This window comes from Corvus moneduloides, chromosome 1, assembly GCF_009650955.1.
Source record: "Corvus moneduloides isolate bCorMon1 chromosome 1, bCorMon1.pri, whole genome shotgun sequence".
Lineage (NCBI taxonomy): Eukaryota > Metazoa > Chordata > Aves > Passeriformes > Corvidae > Corvus > Corvus moneduloides.
In genome coordinates this window covers 8,756,063-8,776,447 of record NC_045476.1, presented here as the reverse complement: position 1 = coordinate 8,776,447, position 20,385 = coordinate 8,756,063, and the positions used below count along the sequence as shown (strand labels likewise).

At 41.8% G+C, this 20,385-nt stretch overlaps 1 protein-coding gene across 1 annotated transcript in view; it reads right to left on the bottom strand.

Annotated features, from left to right (window-relative positions):
- Window positions 1–772: 772 nt before the first annotated feature.
- DNAJB6 (DnaJ heat shock protein family (Hsp40) member B6) overlaps window positions 773–20,385 on the bottom strand; it is a 124,916-nt gene continuing 105,303 nt past the window's right edge. Inside the window, exons 14-15 of the transcript XR_004238194.1 lie at window positions 4,967–5,049; window positions 773–4,611 (exon numbers count right to left, since the gene is read on the bottom strand). The gene's annotated coding sequence lies outside the window, so the exon portion shown is untranslated. The remainder of the gene's footprint in view (window positions 4,612–4,966; window positions 5,050–20,385) is intronic.

Here is a 20,385-nt window from a genome sequence, read left to right as displayed (position 1 = left end):
AAATTCCCTTGTGGCCTCAAGTTTTCTCATGCAGAATTTGGAATTAGTGCATTATTTTGTGGCTAGTTTTCAGGGCCAGGTTCATGCTTTTAAAGTGCTAAAATAACAATTAACAATACTTTGCACTTCCATACAATTTTTTCTTCCTCTGGGGATCTGAAAGCACTTTATAAGCAGCAATTAATTAAGATTCAATATTATGAGGGAAGGAATGTATAGGGACACATTTCTTTTCTACAGTAGGAATGCAGCCATCTCTGGGGTAGATAGTAATAACTAGTTTAAGAGAGTTACTACAACACATTCAATACCAGAGAGCAATTTTTAGACTGTAAAGTAAAAAACTGATGCAATTCCCAGCTGAATGTGCAAAAGAGATTTATAGAATCAGAATGAAATTACAGAAATTAATTTTGACTACGATGCCAAGGGGCGCCCCACCCCCTCACCCCCCTTCCATGGCCAGAAATGCTGCTTCATGTCCTGCACAGAAGCAACCAACCCTGATAACTGATTCAAACTGGGCCTTAAAGTCCCCACACATGGTGCTGGGACTCAGATTTGGTCCTAAATCCAGAGGAAATAGTGCCACCTACTGAACCAGCACCCTACCAAGGACCAGTGCTCAGGGTGAATTCCTGTAATGAGTGATACCCACACCCAGTATGTAAAATCCAGCATGTTTTCTAGGTGATGTATATACAATACAGATACAGACAGACAGACAGCAGAAGAGTCAATATTCCAAAAAAGATGGAAACTTGGGCTTGTGTGATTATGCCACTTTTTTATTGCAGCAAGGAGAAAAGACCTGAGCGTGGACTGAAGCACCAGTTGGGAGCTGTGTATTTTGAGGCCCCACAGTAACTAGCAGTCATGTCTTGCCTTTGCTCCCATAGCCTTCAGCATGTTAATGAAGGAAAGAGTGTTTATTATTTTCAACACTCCTCCTCCCTACAAGGATAGTATTAATGATGTAAGGAAGTAAACAACTCACTGAGCCACAAAGCTCTAACAGTTATTAATTTCCAAGGAACTATCCTCACACCAATCTAGGAACTGAAACATTGAAGAATGGTGTGAATAAATACGAACACAGACACACGCTGGTTTACAAATATCAGACACTGGTCCAGTTTGTCAAAACTGCTCCTTTTCAACAGTCTCATATTTGGATGCTGACAGCTAAATCCACACAGGCTTAGCCTGAATTTTGCCCACATTCTTTGCTGCAGTGGCTGGTGCAGGCAGCATGATCAGGGCTACTGATCCTAAAGAAACCCAAGCACAGACCAACAAGCACCTGCACCCTCCCTCTTCCAGATGAGCCAGGACTTCTGATACCACCAGGGTGGTGCAGCCATTTCCCTGTTGTTGTTTTGGCTGCGCCATGCTGGAGCAGATCTGCTGGTAGAGTTCAGCATGACTGGATAAAAACCAGGAGAAAACCATGGCAAAACTTGTGCATGCCTGATGACTGACCATGCATGGTTCCCTCCTGTTTGCTGTCTCTTCCATGTGACTCTTAACAGCTTGGCTGTACCATGCCTTGGCTTGAAAAGAAGGGTTGGTGATTACTCTCGTCCAGGATACAGCAAATCAGGGCACTCTGGAGATACGGGAAATGGGAGAAAATTTCTTCCTGCAACAGAGGAAAGCTGAGAGATAGATATTCCCCATCTTAAATCAGTGCTCTAAGTTCTGCCACATAGTTCATAACATAACAAATGGCACCATCCTGTACTAGAATCCTGCCTTTAGAAGGAGGTGATGGAGCAGATTTCAAAGGCATGAAGACAACTAACATTTCCAGTGAGTCACCTCTTCCTTTCTCACGCATCACAAATAACGGAGGCAGGAGCAACCTCTGGAAGTCTTTATCATTGCTTATACCTTTGCATTGACTGGCAAAAGGATTTAGGTACCTGCATCCATCTTTTTCCTTCTGCCCAGGCTCCTAAAATTTCAAACATACATGCAAACTAGGCCAGTTGGATTCAGGCCACTTTCACAGATTCATAGAATCATAGAATAGTTTGGGTTAGAAGGAACCTTTAAAGTTCATCTAGACCAACCCCCTTGGAATGAGATCTAAGATATCTTCCACTAAACCAGATTTCTCAGAGCCTCACCAACATCCCCATTTCCAGGGATGGGGTCTCTACCACCTCTCCAAGCAGTAGTGCTCATTACCCCTTTGTGGTATCTCATCAGGGCTTTTTGTGCAGTGTCAGGAGGTCTAGACCTCAGAGAACTCTGCAAAATCCAGGCAAAATCTGCAATTCAGGATCAGCTCTCAGCAGAGTTTGACAGTACAAGTCAGCTCAAGGCTGATCCTTACTACAGGTAAAATTCAATTCTGCAAAAAAAAAAAAAAATATTTAGAGGAAAACTGTCGGAAAAGCTGGGAGACACCAGTATGGGGGAAGATTGCTTTTCCAAGTTGTCTCTGGGCTATCTGCCTGAACATTTTGTGAGTGGGAACAGGCCAGGATCACGTGAGAGGGAGAAGGGACAAGCCTGGGAAGGAGAACTACACTTGTTTCCTTAGTTGTTGCTGAGGAGGAAGAAAATGATTAGTAATCATTGTCTCCTAAAGTATCTGCCAGCATCTGTGCAGATAGAGACTGGCCAGACAGGAACTGGGGACCAGAGACTGGGGACTGGGGAGGGCTTTGCCACGTGCCTTGTCCCAGCAAGGCAGTCTGCCAGCCACTGCTGCCACAGGGAACCACCAACTCTGCCTGTCTGCAAAGGCAAGGAAGAACGAAGACAGAGGTGTAAGTTTCTCTCTTGGAGCACATTTTTTGCCCAAAGCTCTGTATTAGTGAAGGGACTCATCTTGCTGTAGTCTTGTAGAGGTATAAGATCCTTGCCAGGAAGCTCTGCTGCACACCATGGCAGCTGTCTCTTCTTTTCAACCACCACTGTCTGAGGTCACTTATCAACCTGTTAGAAAAGGAATTCAATTTTTCTGAAAGGGAATAGTTTTATTTTCTTATTTATGAATCTAAATTTGATTGCAAGCTGTTTGTAACATTGTACTGAGCACAGAGACCCTGATCCTCACCAAAGGCCTTGGGTGTGCCTTCACTACAGGAACAAACAAAAATAGTGATTGCATTAGTTATCCATTTATCAAACCTGGGTGCCATCTAAGAATGCTGCTTCTTGCTGTCCCTCTGCAGAGCACTATCCTCAAAAATGAAAATAATTTCAAATAATCATTTCAATTTCAGGTTGCTCAAAGCCAGGCACTTGTAAGGGCAGGCTGTCAACTTTCCTGCACCAATTAGTGTGTTGATAAATCTTCTGGAGTAGTGACATTAACAGCATTATCTTACAAAGATACCTGCAGGTAATATCAACGCAATTACTATTGAATCTGAAGTGGGGGAACTGGTGAGCCTGCCTTAACAGAATTACCAAGATACATTGAATTATTTCTAGCAATATGGAAACTTATATAAGAACAAAGCACTGAGTGAGACGTATTTGTCTTCATTGAGCAAAGGTGAAGCACAGATGTTCCCCAGGCCATTCTGGCCCATGCTGATGATATATTCAGAGCTCTGGACATTTCAAGTAAATATATCTTTAGCCACACTCCCTCTGCTGTCCCTACTGCTTTTGATTAAAGGAGCAGACCCTTAAAGCAAAGGGTTATCCAGCTACAGAGAGGTGATTTATATCTGTAACACCACAGCCAGGGAGGAGGCTTAGCCCAAAGGTGGGATATCAGAAGAAGGTGCTCTTACCAAGGTATGGATTGGCACAAATCATTCATCCACTTTCAGTCCTGTAGCAAAACCCAGTATCCAAACCAGTGTTTAACAACCTTGGGACTTACTCCAGCCAGTCCAGAGATGTTAGCTTCAGGGTGAGGAGAGTGGGGAATGTGACCAGACAGGAACAGTAACAGGGCATCTCGGTGTAAACAAGAGGAAAGGATGCTGGATGAGAGAAAGCTGGGACGTGTCCATCTTAGCCCTACATGGCAAATGCTTCTACTCTCTCAAAATTTGAGTGTGCCCTTTAAACAGATCTTATAAAATCTTAATGTGCCCTATCCATGATCTCTCACCTATTCACTTAAGCCATGTATGTACGTATGTACATATACAAATATATCATTTTAATATATAATAAGTGACCCATTGAAGAAACAAAGGAGCAAACACCACAATGAGTGAACAATCCTACTCAGAGACATTGCTTTCCCTGTTTCACTTGCTTTGGTAGATTGCTATATTGTGCAGAGATATCTTCTCACTGTTTCCTCTTAATTATCCTTAATTCTATTGAACAGACAAACACCAACTGCAAATAATGCATGCTTAATTATGCAGTGTTGGTGGTTGATACTGTATTATCACCAGCTTTTCTTTTAATATTTTGGCAACACACAAATGAAACTGCTACAATATGCTAAAATAGCCTCTATCAGAGTAATGGTCATGAATCCACTGCACGCACAGTAACCTCACCTCTGCCCACGGAAGGCCAGCAGAGGTGGTGAAACGGAGCTGCTCCCATCCCAAATGAGCTGCCAGATGCCCTTGCTTGATATGGATCTGATGGCAGGAGGCTAGCAAATTGTTACAGGTGACCCTGGAGAGAGGCAGGAAGAGCCACCATGCAACACAAAACAATCATTTTCAAAATAAAGCAAAAATTCTCCGGGTTTTGTCATCATTATTATTTGTAATCTCTTCTGAGGATGAAGAAGGCTTGTCAGACCAGATGGGACCAGAATATCTAATGAAGGACACAGTACACTGCACAGGAACCAGAGGTAGCTGAGAGCAATAGGGCCCCAGGACTGTCATTATTGCATTAGGGACAAACAAAACCACAGGGACCCCAGTAAAAGATGCATCTATTTTCACAAGGACATTGCAAAGATGCCACATGATACACAGCGGTTTTAATCACTAAATAATCATCCAGTACAGACACTCTTCACCTGTCATGGTAGACTCGGTCTGGCCCTCCAAGGGTCTAGGATCTTCTTGGGTTTGGCTCTTTGCATCATATTTGCCACAGAATCTGCAATTAAAACCAGAATAACTTGTTTTCCATGTTGAATATTTCCAGGTACAGATCTAGGTGTAAATAACTTGGTGAAACGGGATTTCTTTTGCTAGGTGTTTTACTTTGCTTTATTGTCTTTATTATCCTTTCCCTCTATGTACTGCCCAAGCAGAAGTGGTTTTCCTGCTGTTACATGACAGCTTAAATAGATCCATGAGCCATGTCCCCATTTCAGAGGGCACAAAAACACCTGAGGGATTGCCCTGTGCCAGCATCCAGGTAATAAGAGCTGAACCAGCTCCTAAGCTGGATGGCAGTGGGCCCAAAGGAGGGTTTGGAAGTAGCTAGATAGAGCAGTCCTTTTACAGTGAATTGGTCAAAGTGTTTCAAGTGGATTCATCCTCATGCTAATTTATAGGAGTCCTGCTTGAAGACATTGCATTTCCTTGGAATGAGACTATAAAGAGTATTTGGCCCTTGACCCATTAAATATACATTATTCCAAACATAACAAGCCAGATGCAGCTCTCCTTCCAGACCCCTTCTAAACACTTGAAATGGGTTGAGTGAAATAGGTCTCAAGCCAGTGCTGGCCCTGCTTGAAATGGGAGTTTGGACTAGGTGGTCTCCCAAGGCCCTTTCAGCCCTTTCAGGCTGGAGTGGTGCAGGGATGAGGAGGAAACCTGAGCACTGTTAAGCCCCTTCAGAGCTCTTGAAGCATCCTAAAGCTTATACTGGCAAAAGTGCAAGGAGTAGAGATTCCTTTCTTTGCTGACCGAATCAGTCAAGAGCTTGAAACACCTTCAGGGTGCAGAAGCAGCTCCTGCATTTACATGGCTGAGTCACACAGGCCAGAGACAGCCTTCCGCCAACGTGGGATTGGCACAAAAGCTGGATAATGAAGAGATGTTTACACTGCTGCTGCTGCTGCCTTTACTCCGGGACTTGTTTAATCTTGCAGGCTCTCAGGCAGTCACCATTCATGCACAGGTGCAACCATAAAGGGGCCAAATGTGGAAGGCAGGGTGTGACTAAGCCCAAAAATGAGCGACAAATGCATTATTCATGCAGAAAGCTTACAATGCTCCACAATTCCTTTCTTCAGAGCAGATCACTCCACTATCAACGTCAGCTACATGATTCTTCATTTCTGACACCTGCCTTTGTTCCTTTTCTACCTCAGAAGCGAGGTGACCTGGGTGTTTGCCTGAAATTGTTGCTCAGGACTAATTTTCCAGCAATGCCGGGTAACAGCCTGGAACTTTTTGGAGGTAGATGTGACACGAGTGGCGACAGGGTCCTGCCCTCTTATGCCATCTGCCCCTCTGAGCACAGGAGTCCATGTGATGTCAGGAACTTTGCTAGAGAACTATGTTAGAGGAAAAGAAGGGTGTAAAAAAGAGAGAGGAAGAGGAGACCAGAGAAAGCAAAAAGGGAAGGTGAGGATGGGAAGAGAGAGAAACTTCCAATCAACATAAAAAAAGATGGAAACTTGACTGTGTTGTTGAAAATAATAGGGGTTTTAACAGTTAAAGGGTTTTAAAAGGTCATTATGCATTTAGCAGCAAAAGAGCAATATGAATTTCTAAGCAGCAACATCTGGAAGATCAAAAGAAATCATACTTCAATCAACATGAAAATCTCTGCTCATTACACACAATCATATTTAGTTATTAATAGACACAGGCTAGACACTGACATTTTACACATTTCATCCTATGATGCGCCAAGGACACTTCTGGCATTTAGTTTATCATTTTCATCAGTGTCATGGAAAGAGTGACCGCTATGACCCCAAAAATCTCACACTGTCAGTCATCGTAAGTGAATTTATCAACACATACGAAATCAGAATCCACATGAGAGTTTTAACTGTTTGCATACTAAATTACTTCATTCTTCACGCTTCAAAAAAAAAATCAGTTTTGCATAATAAATAATGATAAGGGCCAGCGGACAATTATATAGGTGGAAACAGTATGCAAAATACTTGGAATTCAAATTTGATGTGTGAATATATCCAGAAGTTGCTTAAGTAATCAGCTCAGCAGCTGTATTAGCTATTGTTAGAGCTTAATACAAAAGCTCTTCAGCTTGTATTAAAAGCAGCCCAACTTAAACTGCAGTTGGCACATGTCCTATTAGTATTTTTGTTTTGTTAGACAACTTCCAATGGATTCAGATGTGCAGTTAGGTCAATATTAAAATTAAATGGTCTGTTGTTTTAATTCAGAATACAAAGAGGTCTTTGGGAGGAAGGAGTCAGTCCAAAAATAATGTTGACTCCAACAAGAGCACAAACAGAAAGTGCTGTAAGCCAGCAGCCCCAGCCTAAATCTGTACCTTGTGGTGTGAGAGGGAAGGCTCTTAGCTGAGAATCATTTGCTAAACTGGCATATTCGATTTCATGACTGATTTTTGTGTGTAATAATTGCATTAAAAAAATAATGAGAGTGGGTTTCTTTCTAGTTTTAACAATCACTATGGCAAACATGCTGAGACGCTTCAGACAGAAATGTGATTTTACTTCTAATGACAATTATTTTTGGACTGAATTGGACTAAATTCGTTAATTAGATCTGTCACTGCATTTTCTAACTCGGTTATTGCATCCTTTGATGATTTTACTAGAATTATACTTCTATTCCTGCCACTTTGCATTCTATGCTTTAATAATTCTTCAGACAAGTATGCTAGGCAGTTGATTACATTTTGTGGCAGCAGTAATGTAAACCCTCTCCTGTGTTACATTGATTCGAAAATCACGCTGGTCACTGAACCAACGCACTAAGCCAATACTGCTCTGAACGAGTGAACTGTTCAGAGGAATTCAGCCAGGGACAGATTGTGGACGTGCTTTTTTAGTCATTAAATTGATATAAACAGTTACAAGCAATTGTAAATGAAAACAAGATTTAAAAATAAAATCTTGGATGTTCTAAAACTCCTTTAGTTATCAGCAAAATGAGATCTCATCTACTAAATTATCTCAGGGTAAGCTGGCATAGGTTAATGAACTGACAGATTTTTAAAGATCTTGCCATTTCAACAACTTTAGAAAATTGATTGTTTTTATGCGAGGTCTGGCTTTTTACTCACCCGGAACTGTGGGTGTAGTTAGAAATTCACTTTTGGAATAAAGGCAATATGATCAAAATAGTCACGTCCAAAAAAACTCCAGCACTCCCAAGCTACTGATTCCTCCCAGCCTCCCTGTGTACCCAGACATCTGCCAGTCAGGTGCTGTGATGTGGATTACAAGACAAAATCCTGCTACTGAAAATACCCAACATAGCTGGTAGGGCAGTGAGCAGCCCACTGGACCATGCTGGCTGTAATTCAACTGTCTGCCCTGCACAGGAGACAGCTTGGAGCTGCCCTGCAGCCCAGGCAGAACAGGGAATGATCACAGTTTCCCTCTTCTCTGCTTGCTCAAAGGAGAAACATTTGCTCGGCTTCTTTTCCTAGAATTAAACTGCTTCTGTTGTCTCTCTTTCAAGAGAGGGATCACAGAGCCAGAATTCCAGAAATTACCTAGTTCTGCCTGACATCTCCTTCTGCAGTTCTGTCCCATCCCTAAGAGAATGCATCTAAGAGAAGATTTTTATTAAACACATTCAGTGATATTTTTAATGCCAGTTTAAGAGCATTTTCACATTTATTGTACAGCTGGATTTTTTCAAAGTATCTGTGCAGGTCTTAGGAAGATATCCTGTGATTCCAGTATTTGGTTGTTTGGCTTTAGGAGTGCTATTAGTTTCCTAGTAGTGACCTACCAGACTTCCAGGACACAGGGACCAGCTAATCACTTCCCAATAGTCTTCTTCCCACATTTCATTTAATTCGTCCAAGTGGGCTCAATTTTCAATCCACTAGCAACAGCACAGGGTAAAAATATTTGTAATTCTAATAGTTGATTTGTAATTATTTCTTAACCTCCATGCATTTCTTTTCTGTAAGTGGATGCTTTCTTGAAATGTTGAGCTGCAAAATAGAAATGGATATTGTTTTAAAAGGATGCATAAACCTGGAAAATGCAGTAATGTTCAAGCACCAGGCTGAAAGTCAGAAAGGCCTTGCTGGGGTATGAAGGAAACAGCAAATCAACACAGCCCCATGAAGAGGCTATCCATTATTCCATAGCCCAGCCCTGAACCTGAGCACTAATTTTCTTTTTTTAAATCCTCTCCCATATGGTTTTTGATCATAAAAGTGCACTTCCAAATAAATAGACTTTATAATAACAGATTTGAATCTGAATTGTTAAAATTTCCAAGGATTTTACTAAAAATAACTAATAATTCCTTATGAAGGTACTTTCCAGACTGAGAAATGAATTCCAAGGAAGCACTGGTGGGGAATGAGCTCATGGTCTTGGAAGTGAAGTTCCAAGAGATGATGTCTGGGAATTTCTGCCTTATCACCTCCGTGGATTTTTGTCATGTTGTCATGATTTAATTTTGGCAATTTGTCTCCCCTACTATAAATACAGTTAAAAAAACTAAGAGGCCGTTCACTCATGGCTTTTCTGAACCAGTCTGGGTTTTTTTACCTTGGTAAGCAAAATATTGATACTTGAATGTCTACAGTGCTCCATGAAGAGGCAAGACAGAGAAAGATGAAGCACATGGGCATGAGGAAGAGGTGGGATATTTAGCCAGTTCTTGCAAAATTAGACACTTTGAACAAAACAAAGCAGTTAAAAGTATAAAGCTGCAGGAGCACCATATGAGCAGGGCAGGAGGAGGGTGGGTTTGAAGGGCAACAGCAAAAAAAGAATCACTGATCTTTTAACGACCACTACTTATACCTATTCAAAACTTTGCAAAATCATGTGCAAAACTTTAGCTAGAGGGAGCAGCGAGAGAGCACCTTGTAGTGCAGTAAAGCCACAAGTGTTCCTTGGATATAGTAGGGTGCTGGCCCTTGACCCCACAAGCGCTTTCCTCCTGCATGCTCTGCCCCAGACACTGAGAGGTCACAGCAAAGAACTGGTCCAGTGAGGACTGGACATGCTCTTTTTCTGGGAGAGAAAAAAGCCCTGAGAAATCCTGGGGCATGACTTCCACACTGGGTCAGTAATTGAATGGAAGAGGGGAGGAGGGGGAAAAGGAGCAAGAGGGCTGTCAGGCAAGCAGAAAAGCAAAGGAGCAAAAGCGGTTTTCTCTCAGCATGAAAAGTGCCCTGTGACATCTGGTCAGGATGCTTGTGGAGCAGTAGGATTCATGCAGGTAAAAAAAAAAAACATCCTGATGGAGGCCTGAAGCAAGGCAAGGTGGGGTAGCTGTGGGAGGACTGTCAGAAGGGATGTAGTCACTCTGAAACAGAGATGCCTCTGCACAAAACTTATACCAGTGCAACTCATTTGAAAACAGAGTCATGCTGCTTCCAAAGTGGTTTAATTAAGGCAGAATCAAAATGTCAGCTTAAAATAAAGGAAAAAAGAAAAAGAAAAGAACTTTTGTATGAAGACACAAGGCAGCTGATGCCAAAAAACCCACAAAAATTACAGAGGAGGGAAAAAAAATGCCAACATTTCTATCTTGCCAAAGACCTTTCTCACTGGAGGGAATTTCACTTGAATAGTTGCCACTGCTGGCAGCTGGAGTTGCAAACTGAGCAGGGGAGCAGCAGGGTTCTCATTCTCTCGCCTTGCTGACCAAGAGCTCTGACAATCCAGCTCATTATTTTCAAAAGCTCAGCTCAAAGCAGCAGTCCCAGCGCTGGCTGGGCCCACATTAGTCCATTTACAGCGTTTGCACCATCCAGTGACTGGGATTCTGGCAAGAACCAAGATAAAAACCATCTTGGAAAGGAGGTTTGGCAAATGGCAACACTGAAAGCACTTCTGGATTTGTTATGCAAGAGGAAACTCAATGAGAAATCCAGCACAACACTGCAGCCAGATGCAGTTTTGTGGGATCAGTGTAAGGGATGGAAAGGGAAAGTTTTATTCTGAGTGGAGAAGCCTTGGGTGCCCTTCTTCCATTGAATGTTTGCAGGAGGTTTATGAACCTCCACATGCACTTTGGAAGTGGAACTGTAGAAACTGAAATTGATATTGCTGCTTTTGATCCAAACTGGCTTGGGCACCCAGGTAATTCCTCAGCTGCAAAGCAGCACCTGCCTTGCCCTCATGCAAACCATAGGCAAAGGTCCAGACAGCAGCTCCAGAGATGGTTTTGGAAATGGCAACCCAATGCCAGACTGGACCAAGTCAGCTCACGAGAAGGAGAAACTCAGAACACCGGCAGCAAAGGTGGTTATTGTTGATAGATGTTGTTTCAGCTTTTCTAATCTAAAAACAACAGTTAATAAAACCTAACAAAATCTTCTCCAAGAAATTTCACTATTGAGCAAATTTTTATGCCTGAGCTATAAGCCCAATTAACAACACTACAATGGAAATGATAGTAGAAACCACACTACAGTGGTGCTATGGGGAATGCCTTCCCTTTGTCTTGTTACAGTTCCTTTTTTCCCAAGTTGAAAATAAATATATAAGTTAAACAAAATAAAAATGCCCATCTAATTTTGCAGATGCATAGTTAATTAATCACTTAATTTAACCCACTTAGCTTCAACGGGAAAGAAATGCAATCTGACAGTCAAGGTAATATTTTTCCATTCATTCTAGTGTTTGAAAACATCTACTTTATTTTAATAGCAGCTGAATTCAATGGATTGATGCTAATGTTTTTGCTTAATTTGGTTTTAGAAAGGTTGTATAACATTTAATAGGTAAAGAACATACCATGGGTAAAAATAAGTGTCATTATGTTTCTGGCAAATACTATCAAATTTTATTAAAAACAAATATATATATTTGTGAATAGATTGATTAAAAAGGTACTTAGCTGGGAAAATTTCGTTTTGGCTGAAAGTTTATTAAAAAAAATCATCTGCTTACAGCACCAAAGAACACACTGCTACAAAACATTGAAGTGTGTGGTTTGTTATATTTGAAATCTGAGATTCTCGTGTTAATGGCTCCCAGTATTCATTACCATAATGCAGCATTAAACAAGCTATGCTACACTGCCTCCACAACACGCTGCTGTCCATCAGCAGGGAGCGGGGCACTGGGGACCTGATCTGCAGCTTTGTGCAGCCAAAGGCTGAGCTGCTTGTTTTCCCTGGCTTTCCTTTCACCTACAGCAGGAGGTGGCACCTGCGCCCCAACAGAGTGCTCACGTTCAGCATCGCTGAGCAGGTTGTGCTGCTCCTGCTGCACCTCTTGCTCAACACACTGTGTATAGATAAAGGCAAAGGCAGCTCAAACTGACTCAGGAGGCAGGCAAAACTGAGATACAGCCTCGGGGTGAAGGATCAGGGCCAGGTTGCTGGAACCCTGCCCACCACAAGAAGGCTTGGAACTGAATTCACCTATCCTGACATTGCTGGGGATGGCAACAAGAACACCTTCTCCAAGAGCTGTGTAACTACTGCCCTCAGCATCTTATATAACACTGCCAGCACACACATGGATTAAATCATGGTGGTTTTCAAAACAGAACACAATGAGGGACTTGGGGGGACTATTACGAGGGTTACTAACAAAATCCCACACAGTGTATTCATGGGAGATTTTCGGGAAAGACTTAAGGAAAACTTTCAAGCAAAGCTCAGTGCAAGTATTGGTATACTGAAATTTAAGTGCGTGCTTAAGTCTTGGCCTGGGGCCAAAGCTGTAAAGAAATAATATCCATAATAATGCTGACTGCATGCCTCTCCATGAGCTATAGTGAGTCACTGCATCTGAAGGCAAACCCCTGCGGCACAATGTCCTTGTTGTTTACAAATATGCGCTCATGCTTTCATATAGGTGCATGTATAAATGCACATACACAAATATATACTATGTATATGTGCCCAGCACCCACCATCTAAAGATCACAAGATGCTTTTAATATAAATTTCATGACTTAGATGCTCTACTCTGAGCTTTACAGATAATGGATTTTTTTATCTCACTAGTGGCTCTGAAAAAATGTTGTTGAAATGACTGTCTCATTTCAAGCTACTTTGTTAGTTATCTGCAAACAGAAAAATATTTTTAAATCATTGTATCAGGTAAAACAAAATGCTTCATGTACCAAAATAATTTATTTTTCATCTGATGTTAAGAATTTACAATTTTTTTGGAATAAATTTTCATGTCATTCCTAGCTAAAATGTACTTTCCAATAAAAAAAAGATATACCACCCTGACAGTATCACAAAGAAGCATGCTTCCTACGAAATTAGAAAGCAAAGTTGACAGTGAGATAATTTTTTTTACAAGTAAATATTTAGTATCATGGAAACTTCTTGGTTCATCAGAAGTTTTGCATAAAATAGTTCATCCAGTTGTGTATTTGGGCCAAGGACATGGTTCCTGTTTTTAAAGTTGTAGACAGACTGGAAGCAGTTTAAGGTATGTCCTTGGTCCTCTAGCTTTTTTTGTGCAATTATATATTATGTGCTGTTCGGGTAAGAAACATTTGGGAAGGGAATACACATGTTCTTGGTTCTTGAGCTGCAGTAGTACTGGGAAATGAAATATTATTTTGGCAATGAATATATTAACAGTAAAAAGGGAAAGGAGAGTCATTATTTGTCGACAGTGTAGTAAACTCTTTTGCTGAACCTGCTTCTAATAGGCACCATGGCCAACAAGTCCCTGCACTTTGTCTCCATCCAGCTTTGCCTTTGTCCAGAAGGAAACAATGCAGGAAACCCAGCAGTTGAGTACATCCTCCTGCCTCTGTCCAAGGCCGTGGCAAAGAGGCTGCTACCTGCACACTGCCACACAAGTGCAGGCAGGGGGAGGATAAACAGATGTGGCCCAGCTCTGCCTGGGATGCTGCCCCTGCATCCAGCTCTTCTTCTCCCACCTTCACTGAGCAGCCAGGGAAAGGCGAAGGGAAGAAAAGAAAGAAGTTCAAAACCAAGACCCACTGCTGCAGCTACAGCAACACAGAAAAAGCTGTTCGTCTCCTGCCTCACACACACTGATGTCACATTTGTCAGAGGCATCCTTCTCCTAAGAAAAACATGGGTCCATGGTTAGTCCTGGCACTGTTGGGGTCTCCAGCTGCCTGCAGCCTATGGAGTCTGACAGTCCCAAGTCCAGGGAGCTGAGAAGGAAACCAATCTTGAGCAGCTGGAGACAGGTGAAGGAAATCAAAAAACACATAAAATTCATTATTGCTAAAATGCATAGCAATAGAATTTAATGACTATTCTGCTGAAAAGATAAATATCAGCATGTGGAAGAAACCCTGAGCAGGAAATAACAAAAAGAGAAAGGCCAGGTTACGCTATCATTTAATCAGAAATATAATAGATGATGGTGAAGGAAAAGGTCTTGCCAGCAATGCAGTTTGGTTGGATCCTTAGTGAGGCATAAGCTTTGCTCTCAGAAAGTCTTTCTTGAAAAATAAATTCATATTGGCTTGAATACAGGCAGTGTCACACAGAGTGACAACTGGCTGAGTGGCTGTAAACAAAAGGTAATGATAAATGACACTACATCAGGTCGGTGTGTCTGCATGGAAGTGACGGCCAACGAGATACCATCGAGGAGAGGCTGGAGCTGTCAGAGAGCTACCCTGGCTTTATTTAACATCTTTGCTAATTATTTGGAAAAGGAAGGAGAAATGCACCGCATTTGCTTCATTTGATTTTCAAGAAAAGAGGCAAGACTCTCACCTGCTCCTGGGAGACCCCTAATACCAAAGCACTGTTATCCCAGTGTCGGCAGGGAGATGGATTGCTCCGAGGCTGCGCAGGCGATTGTTTGGGAAAACGCCCAACGGTGGAGGTGGTGGCAGCAGTACAAAAGAATATGTAGCAATTATCTGCCTGGTGAGGGGGCTGTACAGGAGCAATCCAGCTCTTGACGTAAGCAAAATGCAGTAAAGCAGATAAATAAATCTCTGTGTCGCAGGGGGTGTTTTCAATAAACCTGCAGGAATTTTTGCTCCAAATTATTTTAAGTAGCTGTGCTATTTCCATGGGGAATTTCTTATCTCCTCCTTCTATTGTGAGGGCGTTCTTTCACCTTGCAGACATATGAGTGAAGAGAAAGAGGTGAGACAGCATTCATTACTTGGATGTTGAGGTTTTACATCACAAGGAGGGGGAAGAGTAGCAAGAGGAGTGTTTGAGTGGGCAGCCCAATGGAGGAGCAGAGGCAGAGAAAGAGAATGGTCAGGATTAGGCAGAGATTTCACAAAGTATGCTAAAGCCAGAAGGAAAAGGACTGGTTTTTTTCTGCCTTTCAGGTGAAGGCAGGCCTGGCTCTGTTGTGTCCTGCACTCCTCGCTGCCAAAACCAGAGCAACACTGTTTAAATAAGAGAGGGAAAAACCTCAAGACAGGGAAAATAGAGTAAATGGTAGATGAAAAGACCTTCATGCTGAAGGAAGGGATAATCCCTCCATAGGACAACAGGCCCAGGGGATAGAGATTGCTTTGGTCTCCTGTGGCTAGAGGAAAGAGGAGAAAAAAGCAAGCAAGTTCTGATGGATTTCTCCTACACTGCTTCTGAATTTTCTCATTCAGAAGATGGTTTTTAGCAGGCTGCTCAAGAGGCAGATCAACCAACCACTCCCCTGATTTCTTGAGCATTTCTGCTGTATTGCGTAGGTGGTGATATTGTCAGATGCTGAAAGGAAGAAAGAGACAGAGTAGGGCTAGGAAAACAAAACCAAATTATTAGTAATCTCTTCAAAAATCCAGCAAGGGACTCTAGAAAATGGGTCTGCACTTATGTCCAGGTTTTGGCAAACTAAGTGTACTATTGCCTTTTCTCAATTTTGTCTTATTTTCCTAACGGTATTTTTAACAGTTATTTTTCCTGCACTATAAACCAGGAATAATATCCCTCCATACAGGGGAGTTCTGCCATTTCATCATAACGTGCAGAGGGAAGTCTGTTGTTTCTCAAGATCAATATACTTGCAAAACCTTGAATGCTGAACCTGAGAGGCAGGGGATGTTCCCAATAGCCTGAGTCTCAACCTCAGGTTGCAAAAGTAGGGCAACAGCTGAAGTGAGCTAATGCTCTTTCATGGAAGTCAATCTGGTTGTTCCCACACCTGCCCTGAAAGCTGGAAATGATGGACTTTCAAGCAACATTACTCTGTATGTTTGGACCAGACATGTGCATTAGTTGATGCTGTTGGAGCATAAATAATTAATAAATATGACCAGGAGTGTGTCCAGCAACTGCTTCACCAAAGAACCTCAAGCATCAGTATCCAAAAGCCTTTTAAATAAATCTTTCCACATTCCCATTATAAAGTGAAAGGGTCCCTTGACTCTTTAAAAGGCTTTTTTTTCCCTCAGCTCGGAGTGGTATAAATGCAATATGATTTCATATGACTTTAGACATGTGATACTGTCCAGAGCAGGCTACTCTGCATCACTGAGATGCCAACACTTGGCTAGCAAAAGTGGAAACACAGCAGGTAACGACCCAGCACAGGCAGGCTGATGGAGCTATTTTATTCTGTTCTGTGACCCATGTTACAACAGAAAAATTTATTGGATTGCTGGTGTCTCCTTGTGAGCCAAAAGAAGGGAAAGTTGTCGGGACACAGTCACGACCCCAGGTCAAGAATTACTGACATGATGGCCTAATAAAACTTTTGTCTTTCCCTATGGCAATCAGGTCATGCTGGGAAACTTACACCTCTCTTGTCATAAGAGATTCAACAGTCAGAATTCAACCCTATTCAAGGGCAGAGATGCCACTGGCATCAATAGGAGCAGAAATGGTATGAAAGAGTTGAAATGTCAAGTGTGTATTTGCAGAAACTGATTCCGCTGAAGACTATGCAGATATAATTATGCTGCTCTTTTCCCCATTGCTCTCCTTTTATATTATCTAAGGCAAAGTGCCCACAGAGGACACAGATGCACTCTATTAGATGTAGAGTGAGTATTGTTAAAAATATCCTCTCTAAAACCAACTACATATTTACTCCTTTGTAACCTCATCAACTGTGACACTATGTAATTACAGATTGTTCAAGAGTCTTGTCTGCCCACTCAGTGCCAGACTGAAAAACAACTAAAGAAAACATAAAAAGCAAAACAGACAACTGAGCATGTGCCCTCCACCACGCTCCCAAGAGGCTCACTAACTGTGTATATGCTCCATGTCTCAGGGAGGATAGTGCCCATCTACAGCATTCTTCTCCTCCATGAGGCACTTTTACAACACTAAAGTTGCTAACAGAAGAAAACAGCAACATGTGGGAAAGTAAAGTTTTGACAGAATCAACGTGGATGAGTCACTTTCATTTTTTTTGTTTCTATTGCACTAGCTTTCAAAAAAAGACTATGGCTTTTTTCTGGGTAATGATTTCCTCCCTCATGCTGTGTTGGTGCAGCCAATGCTGTGCCAGGACTCTGCCTCAAGGCCCCGAGGTCTGTCTCTGCAGCACAAACCTCAGTCCTTGTCCTGTAATCAGCCCCACATAGGCAGAGCATTGGTACACACAGAGCTCTGCTGAGTTTTGGGAGCTCTGCATGGATGAGACAATCTTCCCACACAGATCAAGGATTGAGAGTGGAGCTTAAGAGAGAAAATAATAAACAAGGGGATAAAACCCACTGTGAAATACTGGGTAATTTTTTTAAATGTAATTTAGCAGGTGTTTAGTGATTACCCTGAAAATAAGGCACAAACACTTTCATGACTCATATCTGTGCTTCAGTAGAAGTCTCTTTTCCATGCTATAGCTGTAATTTAAAACATTTGCTTCATCCTGAGAGGAAAAATGAAGATGTTTGAAATAAACCACCACTGCAGAACTTACCCCTGTAGGGTACACACAAAAACTACACTACCAGCAAAGGCTGAACTCTGATCATGGTTCCTCCTTGGGGGACAGCTGTACTCTCCTTCTTATTTTGGATTCCTCTCTTCTTTTACACTAAATGCTTAGACCTGGTCAGCTATAAATAGCTAATATTGCAGATCAACAGTTTGGTGGGATGGGGACTGCATTACATCTTTGTCCTCATCTAGAAATGTTCTACAGCAGCAGGTCTGTCTTAATGTTTTCATAATGTAAAAGGTAAGTGCTGATTATATAAATTAATAACTGGAGGGGTAGGGTGACAAATGACTACTTGACAGCAAATTGGTAGTGAAATTGTTACTGTTCCTTTGTGTTTAATATGACTTGCTAAGTTAAGTGGTTGGGGTTTTCTGTGATTTCATCATGACTCTGCAGAGCACCACACAGGATGCTACAGGTTATCCCCGCTTTAGCCAGTGTTCCTTAACATCCATATGCTTCTCTGTAAAGCACTTTCTACATCCTCAAATCCTATAAAGAGCAACAGCTCCACTGATAGAAGGTGACCCCACCAGAGGTTGGCTGGTTTATGCCAGGTGTGGTCTAGGACATGGCACTGCTTATCAGTATTGCAGAAATGAGTTGAAATCAAAACACCTCTTCCAAGCAATTCCTTTTGAACCTCTCCTCTTTCTTTCTTAGGTAATTTCATCTTTCCCCATCTCTTGTTAGAAGACAGTGTTGGTTTCTCACCATGGAGCCCATAAAGAAATCTCTGGCAGGAAGATGTGGGGAAAGCAAGAGCTGGGAAGTGATTTTTAGGGGCAGAATGTCAGGTAAGTTATAGAATGACTCTATCAGTTTATATAGGTATTCCCTGCTGGAAAAGATACCTAATAAAGGGCTTTCAATCTTGTTGACAAAAGCTTGAACAAGATTGAATAGCTGGAAGTTAGACAAATTCAACCTTGAAACGAGATGTAACTTTCTGGCAGACAGGGTAATTAAACACTAAAATATTATCAGTAAAGGAGGGTCTCACTACTGGCTGGAGGTTGCAAGGCAATACCACGTACCTTCCTAAAAGATGTGGTTTCAATACAACCTCGGAGCTAGGCTGGACAGGAAGGATCCCCTCTCCCTCTCATGCTCAACTGGACAGATGGAGATGACTGGGCATTTGCAGTTGGGATTTTTTATTTATTTGACTGTTTGAGGATTAGGGTTTTTTTTCAAAATTACAGACTTGCAATAACTGACAAAAAGGCACCAAACAAACTAGATCTGGCTTCTAACCAGACAGAGACAAATGTTCCTAGATACTATGGATGTAGTATCTGTCTGGCTTAAATGCACAGAACCATATTGATTAAAGGTTGGAAAGAATTTCTCAGGTCAAATTGGAAAAAAAAAAGTTAAAAGATGGGAGAAAGCACTACTTTTACTAATTGTGATCAATTAGGCATGTCCCATTTAATAAACTCTCCATCATCACTGAGGCCTCCCACATACTTGGCATATAGCTTGTTCTTTCTGTGTTGTGCCTGTGGCATGCAACTGCTACCCCTGAAGATTTAAATTCTCTAACCTAACTAAAACCATCATGCTGAAAATATTTGTGAATCAACTAAAATTGAACAGACCATATTATATTTGAGATCAAACTAGATGATCTTATGGCACTTTCCTACCTTAGAAGGAATTACTCTTAAGAAATCAAGGATCAATGCTGTTTTCCTTTATCACAATATGAGTTTTGATACCAATGACAACAAATTTCCTATATATGCACAGGGATATTCAAACCTGCCACCTTTGCCAATAGCTGTGAGTTCAAGACCTGCTTGAAAAGCGCAAACAATGCACAGTGCAGCAGCCCACTGTGTTGCACAGGGATTGCTGAAGGTAGATTGGAGCTTTTGCTTGCAAATTTTAACTATTACACTCCAATTACTTATGCTGCTTTTATTCACACAACCTGCAACCATATCAACACCTCTGCAACACAGGCACTTATTCCCTATGAAACATCCATAATTCTGGTATCATAGTCCTTCCTCCAGAAGGAACCTATCCATCATGGTACCTTTTCCTCCCAGGCCATACATAACAGAAGCTATTTGTAATCTAGTAGAATTATGGCATGTGGGAGCCTCATCCAAAGTGCTGTTATTCCTCTTATGTCACTGTTTTATCTCAGTTTTGGATAAATGGCAACATCTTGACTGATTCTATTTGATCACAGAGCATGGACAAAACAGTGGGACGTGCCACTATGGTAATCATGGCAAATACACAGTGATTTCTGGAGATGTATTAGACATCTCACTGCCGGCTGGCTTCAGCTTCACAACTCAGCTGCCAGCTGTCTTGGAAAGCTGAAGCAGCTACCAAGCTGCTGTTAAAGCAGATTCTGTGGCTGTACTTGCAGTGATCCTACCAACAGCTGCTACACAAAGAGTGGGAAGGGAAGGCCAGTAACCAGTTGCTTTGGAGTAACTGCTCCTGGCTCATTCAGAAAAAGGCTCTTTCCGGGCTTGCAAACACATTTTGTG